General features: G+C 35.1%; 1 long non-coding RNA gene across 1 annotated transcript; it reads left to right on the top strand.

Annotated features, from left to right (window-relative positions):
• Positions 1–6,366: 6,366 nt before the first annotated feature.
• Positions 6,367–12,399, top strand: LOC120167554. The gene is made up of 4 exons (XR_005520060.1): positions 6,367–6,499; positions 7,952–7,958; positions 8,321–8,326; positions 12,388–12,399. It is a non-coding gene; the product is annotated as an uncharacterized LOC120167554 (long non-coding RNA).
• Positions 12,400–13,049: the final 650 nt, after the last annotated feature.

The following is a 13,049-nucleotide window of genomic DNA, read 5'->3' as shown; positions in this document are numbered from 1 at the left end:
GGGGTGTTACAGAAACAGTTTTACTAAATCACAAAAACCGTAGTCCATATGGATCGATCATGCTTCTCTATACTACCTTTTTCTTTCTATTTAATTAAGAAGCCGAAATTATTTTGATAACAAAACGACGGTTATCAACTACAATTCTCATACATGTTGTGCAAGGGGGGTCAACCAAGACCATCCAAACTTGAACTTTAACATTATTTTCCAAGCCATTATGCCCATGGTTAAAACAAGCTCTCACAAAGCTATTACAATGTTCAGTTTTGCTATACAATCTCAATATGAGTACAGCGTCTCCTATAGAAAAGCATGGAAGGCAAAATAGAATGACATTATAAAACTACACGGCAAGTAAGATTCATCTTATAACAAACTACCCAGTTTGTTTAAAGTAATGGAAAGACTGAATCTTGGGACGATAATTAAGTTCGAAACTCACCATGCATACGAGAATGATCGAATGCTTCGAGATTGATGCCAATTTTATTGTGTTTTTTGGATTTACCTATATTGCATTAATGCGGTGTAATACCACAAACCTGTGGTCCAAATTAATGAAACATTCTTAAATGCAAAATACAAACAAGTTTTATTATTGATATTTGTCCAAGATGGTAATCACAATATTATTCCCGTGGATTTTGCCCTTGTTGAAGGAGAATATACAAAGTCTTGGGGTTTTTTCCTAAAAAATCTAGGTTACATGTTATCACTAGGGAACACATTTACATCATTTCAGACCGAGGAGCTTGGATCAAAGCAACAATTGACTCTTTGGGTCCAATGTGGAAACCCCCACATATCCAACATCGTCTCTGTATCCGACATATTGCTGCAAACTATAATGGAAATTATAAGAAGAATGATGAACACCAATTAATTATACATATGGGTATGTTACTTTTTTCAATTTCTTTTCTTAATCATTTTCATTTTATCTATTTCTGGATTACACTAACTAGTACATATGGTCTAGGTTATGAACTCTTACCTCAAAGGTTTGAGTTTATGCTTCAAGAGTTGCAAGGAAAAAATGAGGAAGAAAACAATTACATTAGAGTCATCAATAAAGAAATATAGACAAATGCATATAATGTTGGATATCGATATGGACATATGATAACCAACTTAGTTGAGACTATCAATTCAACCTTAAAGGGGGTGTCATTTACAAGCAAATGCTTTGGTTAAAACGATATATTTTTGTTTGGGTAAGCTTTTTTCAAGCTCGGGGGATAAGCTCTAACTTGGATGTAAAACGACCATGTTTATCACTCAAGATTAGTAGTAGATATATAGAAAAAAGTTGCAACATGAATTATTTCTCACTCCTATGAATTATTTCTTGTCATAGAAATTCTAGGACCTCTTCAAGGGACTGAATCTAACTATTTTAGAGTTAATCTTCAAGAAAGGTGGTGTGACTATGGGTTTTTTCAAGCTCTGAAGTATCCATGCTCCTATGTTATAGCAACTTGCTCATATTCTCATTTGGACTATATAAGTTATGTTGATCCTGTATACCAACTTTCACAAGCATTCAAGGTATATGAATTTGAGTTTCCCCACATATGTAATGAAAAAGACCCAAATAAGATTCAGACTTGGCTTACAATTATACCAAATCCGTTCTTATTAAAGCAGTCAAGTCGTCCAAAATCCACTCCAATTTATTGTGATATAGATATTCGAGATACATCAAAAGAAAACAAAATATGTGGGCATTGCAGAAACCTAGGCCACAATAGAAAAAAAAGATGTTCATATCTTTTATCATCACTTAACCGTTGACCACTACTTATGTAATTGTATTTCATAATATTTCAATTTATGTGATTTTATTTTCTTGTACTTTCAATTAATGTGATTTTATTTTATTTTACCAGATATCATTTTCTTATATTCTTATTTTTTTACAATTTAATGTTTAAGATTTATTATTTTTGGTTTAAGGTTTATTTCTTACAATCAATAATTTAATTTTAATCTAACCCTAAACCATTTAAACAAAAAAAACTAAACCGCTTTATTCTAAATAACCCTAAACCAGTTAAACATAAAAACCCTAACCCTAAACTACTTTAACCCTAAACCCTAAACCATTCAACCTAATATTAAAAGGCATGTGTCCCGAAACGCGCCTTTAAAGGCATGTCCCTTGCTTCCACTGTGGCGCCAGTAGAGCAAAAACTCATGGAAGGCGGGTTGCCCCCTGCAATGCGCCTTCCCTCCACATCAGCAAGGCATGTTTCATAAAATGCGCCTCCCCCCTCTCTTGCTCCAGTAAATATTGGGAAAATGATGCCAACTCGGTATTATTTTATTTTTTTTGGTGATTTTTAGATAAAAAAGCCTATGTGAAATATCCTTATTTTTTTTTCTAAAATATTGTTATAGTAAGGCATTAAGCAAGTTAACTCGACATCAATTTGATATAAAAAACCTAAAATTCTCTTTTTTTAAATTAATGGTGGTTATATTATTATAAGAGTGTTTTTCCCTCTTTTCATACTTTTATATAATATTTATTAAAATAATTATAAATCAAACTCAATTAATAAATTGATATATAAACCTCTTTACCGCTATACTTATTATAAAAAAATTAGTTTACCTATATTGCGAGTGCGGGTGTGAGTATATATAAAATTGTACAAATAAGGTTGTATTTTTTTATTAAATTAAGGTAATTATAAAATAGTATATGTTTTAAATATTTTAAATTATTTTTAATGAATGTTCAATTATTCATGTTGCGATTACTGGTGCTCAAAATAAGAATCTTTATAAATAACAATCATTATTTTAATCACTAAAGTAATTTGGTTTGTGCAAAGAATATTATATTTCTTTTAGTGCAGATTTTGGTATTGGTATTTAAGTTGAACAAACAACGACATTAAAATAGAAAATGCGGGTAATTAGTTAAGAAAAACTAGCTGAAGTATCCCCCAACCAAAAAAAAGGGATTAATATCCAAAAATTTAGGGAAATTAGTTTACTGACATTTTAGCCGACAAGACCATGCAAGCAGTCGAAGACAAATGACAAGGAGTGGAACAAGTGTTTTAAATGAAACAGTTAATTGAACCAATCCAACCGTCGAGGGATATTAATATAGCAAAATTTAACTTTTAAGAATGCTGAGTAGTTGAGGTCAACCAATCTTACTTGACAATAACCTACATTTCTGTTATTGCCTTCTTCCATTCAATCAACTCCATCTGTTTGATGCAATATTCATCTAATTGCGTATGGCTCTGCACAATTGGCTCCAAACAAGAGTTTTGGTTACCTGAACTACTTACTGGGAAACTTTCGTGAATGGCAAATCAACTCTAATGGAAAGAATACTATTTAGAAAAGTAGAAATTTAATTTTAAAATAGATTTGTTTTCGTTCAAATTTTAAGATAGGATTATAATCAAATTAAGATAATAATATGATTATACCACTTCTCTTTTAATTTTATCAGTTTATAATCTGTGCATTAAATGTGATTTTATACGTTTAATACTTTACTTGATTCAAATATATCCTAAAGATAAATTACGTCAGATATCATTAAACTTAATATTTGTATCATTTTATTATTATTTTTTCTATTAAAATATAACATTGGACTTCCATTTTATTTCAAAGTAAACATAAGACTGTAAATTTAAATGGAGTAATGATATGACTAAAACTACCTTGTTTTAATATAATTACTTAAAATGCATCGTTTTGGAGAATTATATAAACAAGATTTCCCTCATTTTATCTTACTTAATTTTTTTTTCTTTTTTCCTTCTGTTTTCTTGCTCCCCTTATCTTACTCAACTCAAAATCTAGTTAGGTCTTAGCTGTTAACCGTCTTTTGTCGACAATAACCACCGTTTACTAATATATTGATGCAAAATGAAAAATCAAATATTTTATTGTAAATAATTAAATTATTTATCCAAAGATTAAAAGGAAGTCTTTTTTTAATTATTTAAACTTTATAGATTCAAACTTGAATCACACTCAAAATTCAAATTAACTTGAATAATTCAAAATTTGTATATATATTTATTTGAATCAAATCAAAATTTGTTCGACCATAACTATAACATTGCACACATATTGTCTTTTGGGGTTAAATATTTATCTATTTTGTTTCATTTTTTATATTTTCACAACCTTTGTATACCATTTGCATAATTGGATCATTTATCCATCCTTAATTGTAAGTTATGACTAATAACATTTTGAAATCATCTTATCTTCTCTACATTAAATAAAAAAGAGTAAACTATAGTAGTGACCACCTAACTGTAATCCCTTTTCATTTCGACCATCATTTTTGCAATTTTATCAATCAGGTCACCCAACTATTTAAATGAATTTAATCAAACCACTTGCCGTTAACATTTAATGGAAGTGATGACGTGACAATTAATGACATTGATATAGTTACATATTTAATCCTTATTACTTACATAATCTATCAAAATGGTATATCACACTCTTTTTCATCTATTTAGGATTATAAAGATTTTTTAACGAGGCCTATAACGATTGTCTCGTTTTGTATGATTTCTAATAAAATCATACAAAACTTTCTTTAAAAAAACTTACATAATCTATCAAAATGATCATAATTTTAAATTAATTCAATATATCTAATCTTCTAATCATATAAATATACGTGTCAATGTCCTGATTACTTACACAATCTATCAAAATGGTTATAATTTTAAATTAATTCAATATATTTAATCTTCCAATCATATAAAGACACGTGTCAATACCACAATATCATTGGAGAGTTTTTTTGGTTTAATTTAAATAATTTTCCTCCAATCAAATAATGACATGTGGCATCGTTTGATGCAAGAAAAATAAATCAAAACAAAGAAGCCGGAGAGAATTGAACCTAAGTTTATAGTAAAAATCATGCACGTCTTTACCAATACGCCAGTAAAGTATTTGGCATTTGACTTACAACATTCGTTATTTATTTTAAACTATAACGAAGGTCAGAAAAAATGAAAATAGAAGAACAATAAAACGACTCAAATTTTGGCCTCTTATCAGGGATCGACACAGGATTGGACATACTAATTTTTTTAACTGTCCCGACTCTGATATGAAAATATATTATTTATATTCAATCATGCTTTGCCCCAATGATTGTTAGTTTTTTCTCGCTCTAATTTTGTCTCGATTTTTAGATCAAAAATAATATTTTAAAATTAATGTAATATTTTAAAAGAATATAAGACGTGATATTATCACCAAAGGTAAATAAAATGTTATCCAAATTCAGTTTACGAAAAATGAAGCTCAATTGAATGCAAGCTGAGCTTTTATTTCTTAAGTTTTTCCATGGAGTTGGGTTCAAATCTGTCAGATTTTCAGAAACTGATGAAAATGGTGATTGAAAACGTAACCCGACTCAAGCAAATCTTAACTATTACAGAATCTGAACCAGAAGTTTCTACTTTCTAGTACGAAATGCATGCACAACAGAATAAACGAAATCCTCGGCACTTGAATAATCTTTGGTTTCGTTTGGTATATAGAAAAGGTCAAGATGAACTTTATCCATTAATAAAATCAATATATTAGTATTTGATTACTGGATAAGCTAATAATGATGTTTTTTCTTAAAAGATCTTAATTCGAGCAACTATGTTTTCAGAATGTGTGTGCAATGTCAATAGACTAAAAGAATCTTGAACAAACATTATCTTATAATCACCCATACTATTAAAAAAAAATTCCCTTGTTAGTTTTACTCACCATGTCTAAGTTTTCACTGTATATTAGCCCAAGTCTTCTATAGCACCCTGTACAACATAGAAATGAACCTAAGATAATTACTCAGTTCCTGAGATGAAATAATAATAAAAAAGGTAAATTACGCATTTAGTGCCTACTTTATCACAACAACCTGAAAAGAGGCTCCCCGGCTCGCTATGAGTGCCTTCTCATTGAATGGATCACAACAATCTGGAAGAAGAAATACACCTCCCTGTTGTTTATTGATCAAAATAGAATCAGGGCATCAGGGCATTAGGCACATGTTCGGAGTTTCTCAGCAAAACATAGGGGTTCTTGGTAGGCATAATTGAAGAGTTTCAATGCAGTTAACTGATTAGCATGTTTATGTATTCATAGACAGCGCGTAAGGAAAACAAGATGAACTGCTGATAACAAGAAACATACAGGAAGAAAAGGAAAATTTTCAGGTTAAAAGTTCCATTCCTTACCCACTGAAAGGCCATAGCTGATCTGATTACCAGGGTCCTGCAGGGATAATATCTCATGAACTAGAGAAGATCCCTCAAATCAAATGCCTGCAGTTATAGCTTTGTGATTAAATGGCATTGCGTGATTATATCATCGGATTTAACATGTTTATAGTGTGTTATGAGAAAACCTATAATGTTTCATGAGATTGCACATAAAGGCAAATAAAATCAAGCACAGGACGAGACATTCAATGTATTTGAGACACAGATATGTTTGGACACAGATATGAATGTACCATTTCTTAGTGGTGGAGGCAGACAAGGAATATAACTTCACTAGCAAGCCAATTTGTGTACAACGTAAATTAAGCTTTTATGGGTCTAAATGAAAAAACTTTGATATGAATCTCTATTAAACTTTGATATGAAAAAACAATGAGTCTGTTGATGATGAGCGGCAACATGATACGGAGACGCAACCAGTACATTTTGAGGCGACTGAGACTCCAACCATTTCTATCCATGAACAGTAAACGATGTCCTTCAACGTCCTAGCGGGTTGCCACAATCCGAATACTCTACGAGTTCAAGGGACGATTCAAGGTAAACCAGTGCGCATTTTGATTGATGGGGGTAGCACCCACAATTTTATTCAATCAAGGGTCGCTAAACATTTGGGTTTGAAGCTGCAAGTGGCACCGAATTTCAAGGTTCTCTTGGGTAATCGCCAACGGTTGCACAATGAAGAATACATTCGGAATGTGAAAGTGTTGGTTCAAGGGATTGAATCAATCGCGGATTTCTACGTTCTACCCCTTAAAGGAACAGAAGTCATTTTGGGTGTGGCTTGGATGGCCACACTAGGACCGGTCAATATGGACTTCATGAGACTTACATTTGAATTCAACCCACGGAATGATAGTTTTTGTTGGCAAGGAGATACCGGATTTGGACCCCCAACAAATTCAATTCCAAGCATTGCGACGATTATCGGACACTGGGGCTGTCGCTGAGTTTTTCGTTTACAACTTGAAGGAAATTTGAATTCCGAACTGACTGAAGATAAAGCTGATCTTCGCACATTGCTCAATGAATTTCAACCTGTATTTGAAGCAGTGCCCGGCTTACCTCATAACGACCATGCTATTCATCTCAACACAACAAGCTCCCCAGTTAACGTTTGCCTATACCGTTATCCCTATATCCAAAAGGCCGAGATCGAGAGACAGGTTCGTCAAATGCTTGACAACCAACATATTCGGAAGAGCACTATCCCATTTTCTTCTCCCGTACTACTAGTGCGCAAAAAGGATGGTACTTGGCGATTTTGTGTTGACTATCGCGCCCTCAATGCCATCACTATCCGAGATAAGTTTCCCATTCCTACAACTGATGAGTTATTTGACGAATTGGGAAAAGCACAGTTCTTTTCTAAGCTCGATCTATTGGCAGGATATCATCAGATTCGGGTGCACAATGAGGATACACACAAAATAACATTCAGTACTTACGATGATCATTACAAGTTTCTCGTTATGCCATTCGGCTTGACGAACACTCCCTAGACTTTTCAAGCCACGATGAATGACATTTTTTGCCCTTACTTGCGGAAGTTCGTACTGATTTTCTTGAACGATATTTTGGTTTTCAGTCAGACTTGGCTCGAGCACCTTCAACATTTACGACAAATATTACTGACTGTTAAACCATATATGGTTAAGCAGTTAATTGGTTGTAGGTTAGTTATAACCAACCATGCAACAGCTCATTGGTAGCTTTAAATAGCTACACATCTCTGTAAATGAAGAATGAATAACATTCAATGTTTAGCACCCTTTTCTTGCACTTTCTTTCTAAGCTTCATCTATAGTTAACATGGTATCATTCACCATTAGATCCTGAAAAGGCTCTGTTATGTGCTATTTTTTCTCCGTTCTTGCTTTCTGGTTCTTGTTTGTCTTCGAAGAACAGTCATGGTCCAAGGCATGTCAATGATAGTCGAGGATGAGCATCTGACAGAAGCCAGCTCGTACACCTTTGCTAATAAAAGAATCGATGTATGCTTAATTGACTCGAACTATCTTCTTTGGAAGCAACAAGTGATTCTCACAATCAGAGGGCTTGGACTTGAAAGCTTTCTTGATGAATCCATGGTGGTTCCAGCAAAGATGATACTCAACGAGGCTGGAGAGCAAGTTGTTAATCCAGCTTATCTTCGATATGTCAAGCAAGATAGTTCTTTGGCTTCTTGGCTTCTTTCCACTGTTAGCACCAACATTCTGCCTTAATTGGTTGGTGTTGAATCCACAGCTGCATTCTGGAATACTATCACCAGGTTATATTCTAAACTGTCTACCACAAAAATAATGGCCTTGCATTGTCGCCTTAGATCGATGAAGAAAGGCTCTCAGTCTATGAGAGACTACACCATGGCCATTAAAGATATATGTGATATCTTGGCCACGTGTGGTAATCCCATTTCAGACATTGATCACAATGCCACCATTCTTAATGGACTTTCAGTCTAATATGAGCCAACAGTGGTTGCGATCACTGCAAGTAGAAATCCATTTGCCCTCGATAATCTGGTCTCGTTTCTTTTTTATGTTGAGTCTCCTCTTGATGACTCATCAAGGTTTCTAATAGGTGTTAATTTCACACACTACAACACCAACCAGGCCTCGGATACTCAATAATATAAGAATCGTGGGACTTCTAAGCCCAACAATACCACGAGTAACAAGTATAAGGGAAGACCTAAACAACAGTGTCAATTGTGTGAAAAGCTAGGCCACCTAGTTGACAGGTACTGGCATAGGTTTGATCAAAACTTCAAAGGAGTAACTGCTCAACAAAGCTCCTCGCCTACTGACATGCAGGTAAATACGTGTTCATGCTTTCCTCGTATATCTTACTGGCATTAAAGTCCCTTTGTAAGTGCAGTGCAGGAGATGAAGATTCATCTGCCATTGAGCCAAATGACAATGTGCAGGTCAATGCATTAATGATTAATGGTCCTTTGAACCATGCGAAATGGTTTCCTGATTCAGAAGCCACACACCATGTGACTGGCACCACCTCTATATTCTCGAGCAAACAAGCATACACTGGCAGTGGTAAGGTTCATCTAGGAGATGGTTCCACTATTCCAATTACTCATATTGGTAGAAATACTTTAAAGACTGCCTCTAGGGATCTCTTGCTTGATCAAATACTACTTGTTCCAAATATTAATAAGAATCTCTTATTAGTTTCGAAATTTATTCAAGACAATTCAGTTTTCTTTGAGTTTCATGAAAATGTTTGTTATATTAAGGATGAAAGCACATGAGTCGTGCTGGTAGAAGGGAAGCTTGATGGAGGATTGTACAGCTTTGATTGTAAGACTATGCAAGAAACAACAACACTCAAACACACTGTTGTTAAAAACACCAATGAATACTGGTTGTAGCACAAGAGGCTTGGTCATCCAACAGCTGAGGTGATGATGACAACCCTCAATAAAAGACTAAGTGTAGACAAAAGTGAGGTTTGTGCAACCTGTCAGATGGGAAAAAGCAAAACTCAACCCTTTCATATATCTCAAATCGTGTACAAAAACCATTTGAGTTAGTAAAAGTTGATGTATAGGGCCCTGATCCTATTGTTTCTAGTGGTTTCAAATACTTTGTGAGTTTTGTAGATTTGTACTCAAGAAACAGTTGGGTTTATCTGTTAAGGAATAAAAGTGAGTTTGTTGTCTCTTTTGAAATATTTTCTGCCTTGGTTTCTAATCAATTTGAAACAATAATTCTTGGTTTACAAACAGACAATGGAGGAGAGTTTCGGTTTCTGGATGTTGTCTAACATAAACTTGGTGTTAAGCTCAGGAAATCATGTTCACATACCTCACAACAAAATGGGGTGGTGGAAAGGAAACACAGGCACATAGTAGAAACTGCTTTGACTTTACTAGCAAAAGCTTCAATGCCTCTAACCTTTTGGTCTTATGCAGTCCTCAGTGCAGTATACCTCATCAACATAATGCCCTCCAAGAACCTTGGTAATGTCTCTCCTTATCAGAAGCTATATAACAAGACTCCTGATTATAGTTTCTTTAAAACTTTTGGGTGTCAGTGTTTTCCTAATCTTAGGATGTTCAATACACACAAATTGGATTTTTGATCCAAGGCTTGTGTCTTCCTAGGGTACTCTCCTATGTATCGTGGTTATCAATGCATAGATGATCATGGCAGAATTTATGTTTCCAGAAGTGTGGTGTTCAATGAATGTATCTTTCCTTTTGCTCACAAGCCAGCAGCTCACAGTAGAAGTGGTAATGAAGTAATTCGATCAAGGGTCATTCCAGTTGCTTTCAGTCCACACAAGCAAGCCAGGATTGTTCAAAGGTTAAGTGTTAATACTGGGGCCAGTACTGATCAAAGAATAGAAGCAAGCAGTGCAGGTCAGCCTGCAGCCACAGACAACGAACTGCATGTGCATGCTGAAGAGCAATCAATAAATAATGAATCGGGCTCTCATGCTCTTGAATCTCCTGCCTATGCATCTTCTCAGTATGAACAGTCTACCTCTAGTGAGCAAGTTCAAAGTCAAGAAAATGTTCCAAATGCTAGAATGACCAACACTCACACTATGACAACTCAGAGCAAGCATGGGATTTTTAAGCCAAAAATCTACTCGGTTCAATGCAAAGAAGTGCCTGGTGATATCCGAGTTGCTCTCAAAGATGATGACTGGAAGATGGCTGTTATGGCTGAATACAACGCACTTATTAGCAATAATACGTGGGACATTGTGGAGTTACTAACTGGTAGGAAAGCCATTGGCTACAAATGACTCTTCAAGGTGAAGAAGAATGTTGATGGCTCAGTAGAAAGATTGAAGGCTAGACTGGTTGCCAAGGGGTATTCTCAAATACCAGGCTATGATTTTATAGACACATTCAGTCCTGTGGTTTGGTTTTTCACAATAAACATATTGATTTCGTTGGTTGTTTCATGCCACTGGAAAATAAGGCAGGTGGATGTGAACAATTCCTTTCTAAAAGGTGATCTAATCGAGGATGTATACATGCAACATGTTCCTGGTTTTGAGGAACAGTCCAATGATGGAGCTGTTCTAGTGTGCAAGCTAAAGAAGGCACTGTATGGCCTGAGACAAGCTCCAAGAAACTGGTTCCTTAAGCTAAGAGAATTCTTGCTTAGCTTAAGGTTCAAGCCTTCGAGAGCAGATTCCTCACTGTTTATTCACCATGAAAAACATGAAGTAGTGTACATGGTGGTGTATGTGGATGATATCCTCATCACAGGGAGCTCTCAATTTGAAATTAATCAAATAATTCATGCACTGCATGAGAAGTTTTCCTTGAAGGTTCTTGGACAACTTAAGTACTTCCTTGGTATAGAAGTACATCGATCAGACAGTGGCTTGTTCCTCAACCAAAATAAGTTTGTTACTGAGCTACTGCAAAAGAATCAAATGATGAATGTAAACTCAACCTCCACTCCCATGGCAACAACAACCAAACTTAGTAAGAATGATGGAGAAGTGTTAAGCAAACCACAACAATATAGAAGTATAGTTGGGACACTGCATTACATCTGTCACACAAGGACAAATATTTCATTTACAGTCAACAAAGCTACACAGTTCCTGCAAGGGCCCACTGAGGCACATTGGCTTGTTGTCAAGCGTATATTGAGGTACTTACGAGGAATACTAGAAAATGGTCTTTGGTTTTCAACTCAAGCACAAAAACTGGTGGTACACAATGTCTTCTCGAACTCCGATTAGGGAGGAGATGCTGATGACAGAATGTCTATTTCTAGATATTATGTTTACAATGGGAACCATCTGCTGGCATGGAGCTCGAAAAAGCAATGTGTTGTATCCAGGTCCACTGCAGAAGTTGAGTACATGAGCCTTGCTGATGCCACCTCTGAAGTTGTGTGGAGTAAGGTTGTGTTGAATGAGATAAAGATCACACTGCCCGAAGAGCCCAAGGTGTGGTGTGACAACACCAGTGCAGTAGCTATGGTTGTAAACCCCATACTACATGCAAAGAGCAAGCATATCGAACTAGACTTACATTTTGTGCGAGAAAAGATGGCAGCTCTTGAAGTTCAAATCAATTATGTTCCAACTAGTAGCCAAGTAGAAGATATACTGACAAAGCCACTTCCCTTGATCAAATTTGATTTTTTCAGAAGTAAATTGTGTGTTTTTGAGTTTGAGGAAGTTTTTAAGAAGCAAGGTGAATGTTAAACCATATATGGTTAAGTAGTTAATTAGTTGTAGATTAGTTATAACCAACCATGCAATAGCTCATTGGTAGCTTTAAATAGCTACACATCTCTGTAAATGAAGAATGAATAACATTCAATGTTTAGCACCCTTTTCTTGCACTTTCTTTCTAAGCTTCATCTATAGTTAACACTGACACTACAACACCATGGGCTTGTTGCGAAAAGGTCGAAGTGTTCCTTTGGGCAAGAATATGTCGAATATTTGGGTCATGTGGTGTCTAGTAATGGACTAGCAGTCGATTCGACCAAAATCGAAGCAATTCGAGCTTGGTTTGTGCCTACTTTCACCAGGGTCATACGCACTTTTTTTGGTATTACAGGGTACTATCGAAGGTTCATTCGAGGTTAAACCACTTTGGAAGCACCTCTAACGGATTTATTAAAGAAAGATAACACTTTCCAGTGGACTGTAGCAGCTCAAGGGGCTTTCGATCTCTAAAAACTTATTTGCGTTCAACTCTTGTGTTCAGCTCTAGTATTGCGTCTGCCTGATTTTGAGAAAGAATTTGTGATCGAA

Source organism: Hibiscus syriacus, unplaced genomic scaffold, assembly GCF_006381635.1.
Source record: "Hibiscus syriacus cultivar Baekdansim isolate YM2019G1 unplaced genomic scaffold, ASM638163v2 tig00000329_pilon, whole genome shotgun sequence".
Classification (NCBI taxonomy): domain Eukaryota; kingdom Viridiplantae; phylum Streptophyta; class Magnoliopsida; order Malvales; family Malvaceae; genus Hibiscus; species Hibiscus syriacus.
Note: the sequence above shows the minus strand (reverse complement) of the source record. Positions and strands in the feature narration are given on the sequence as shown.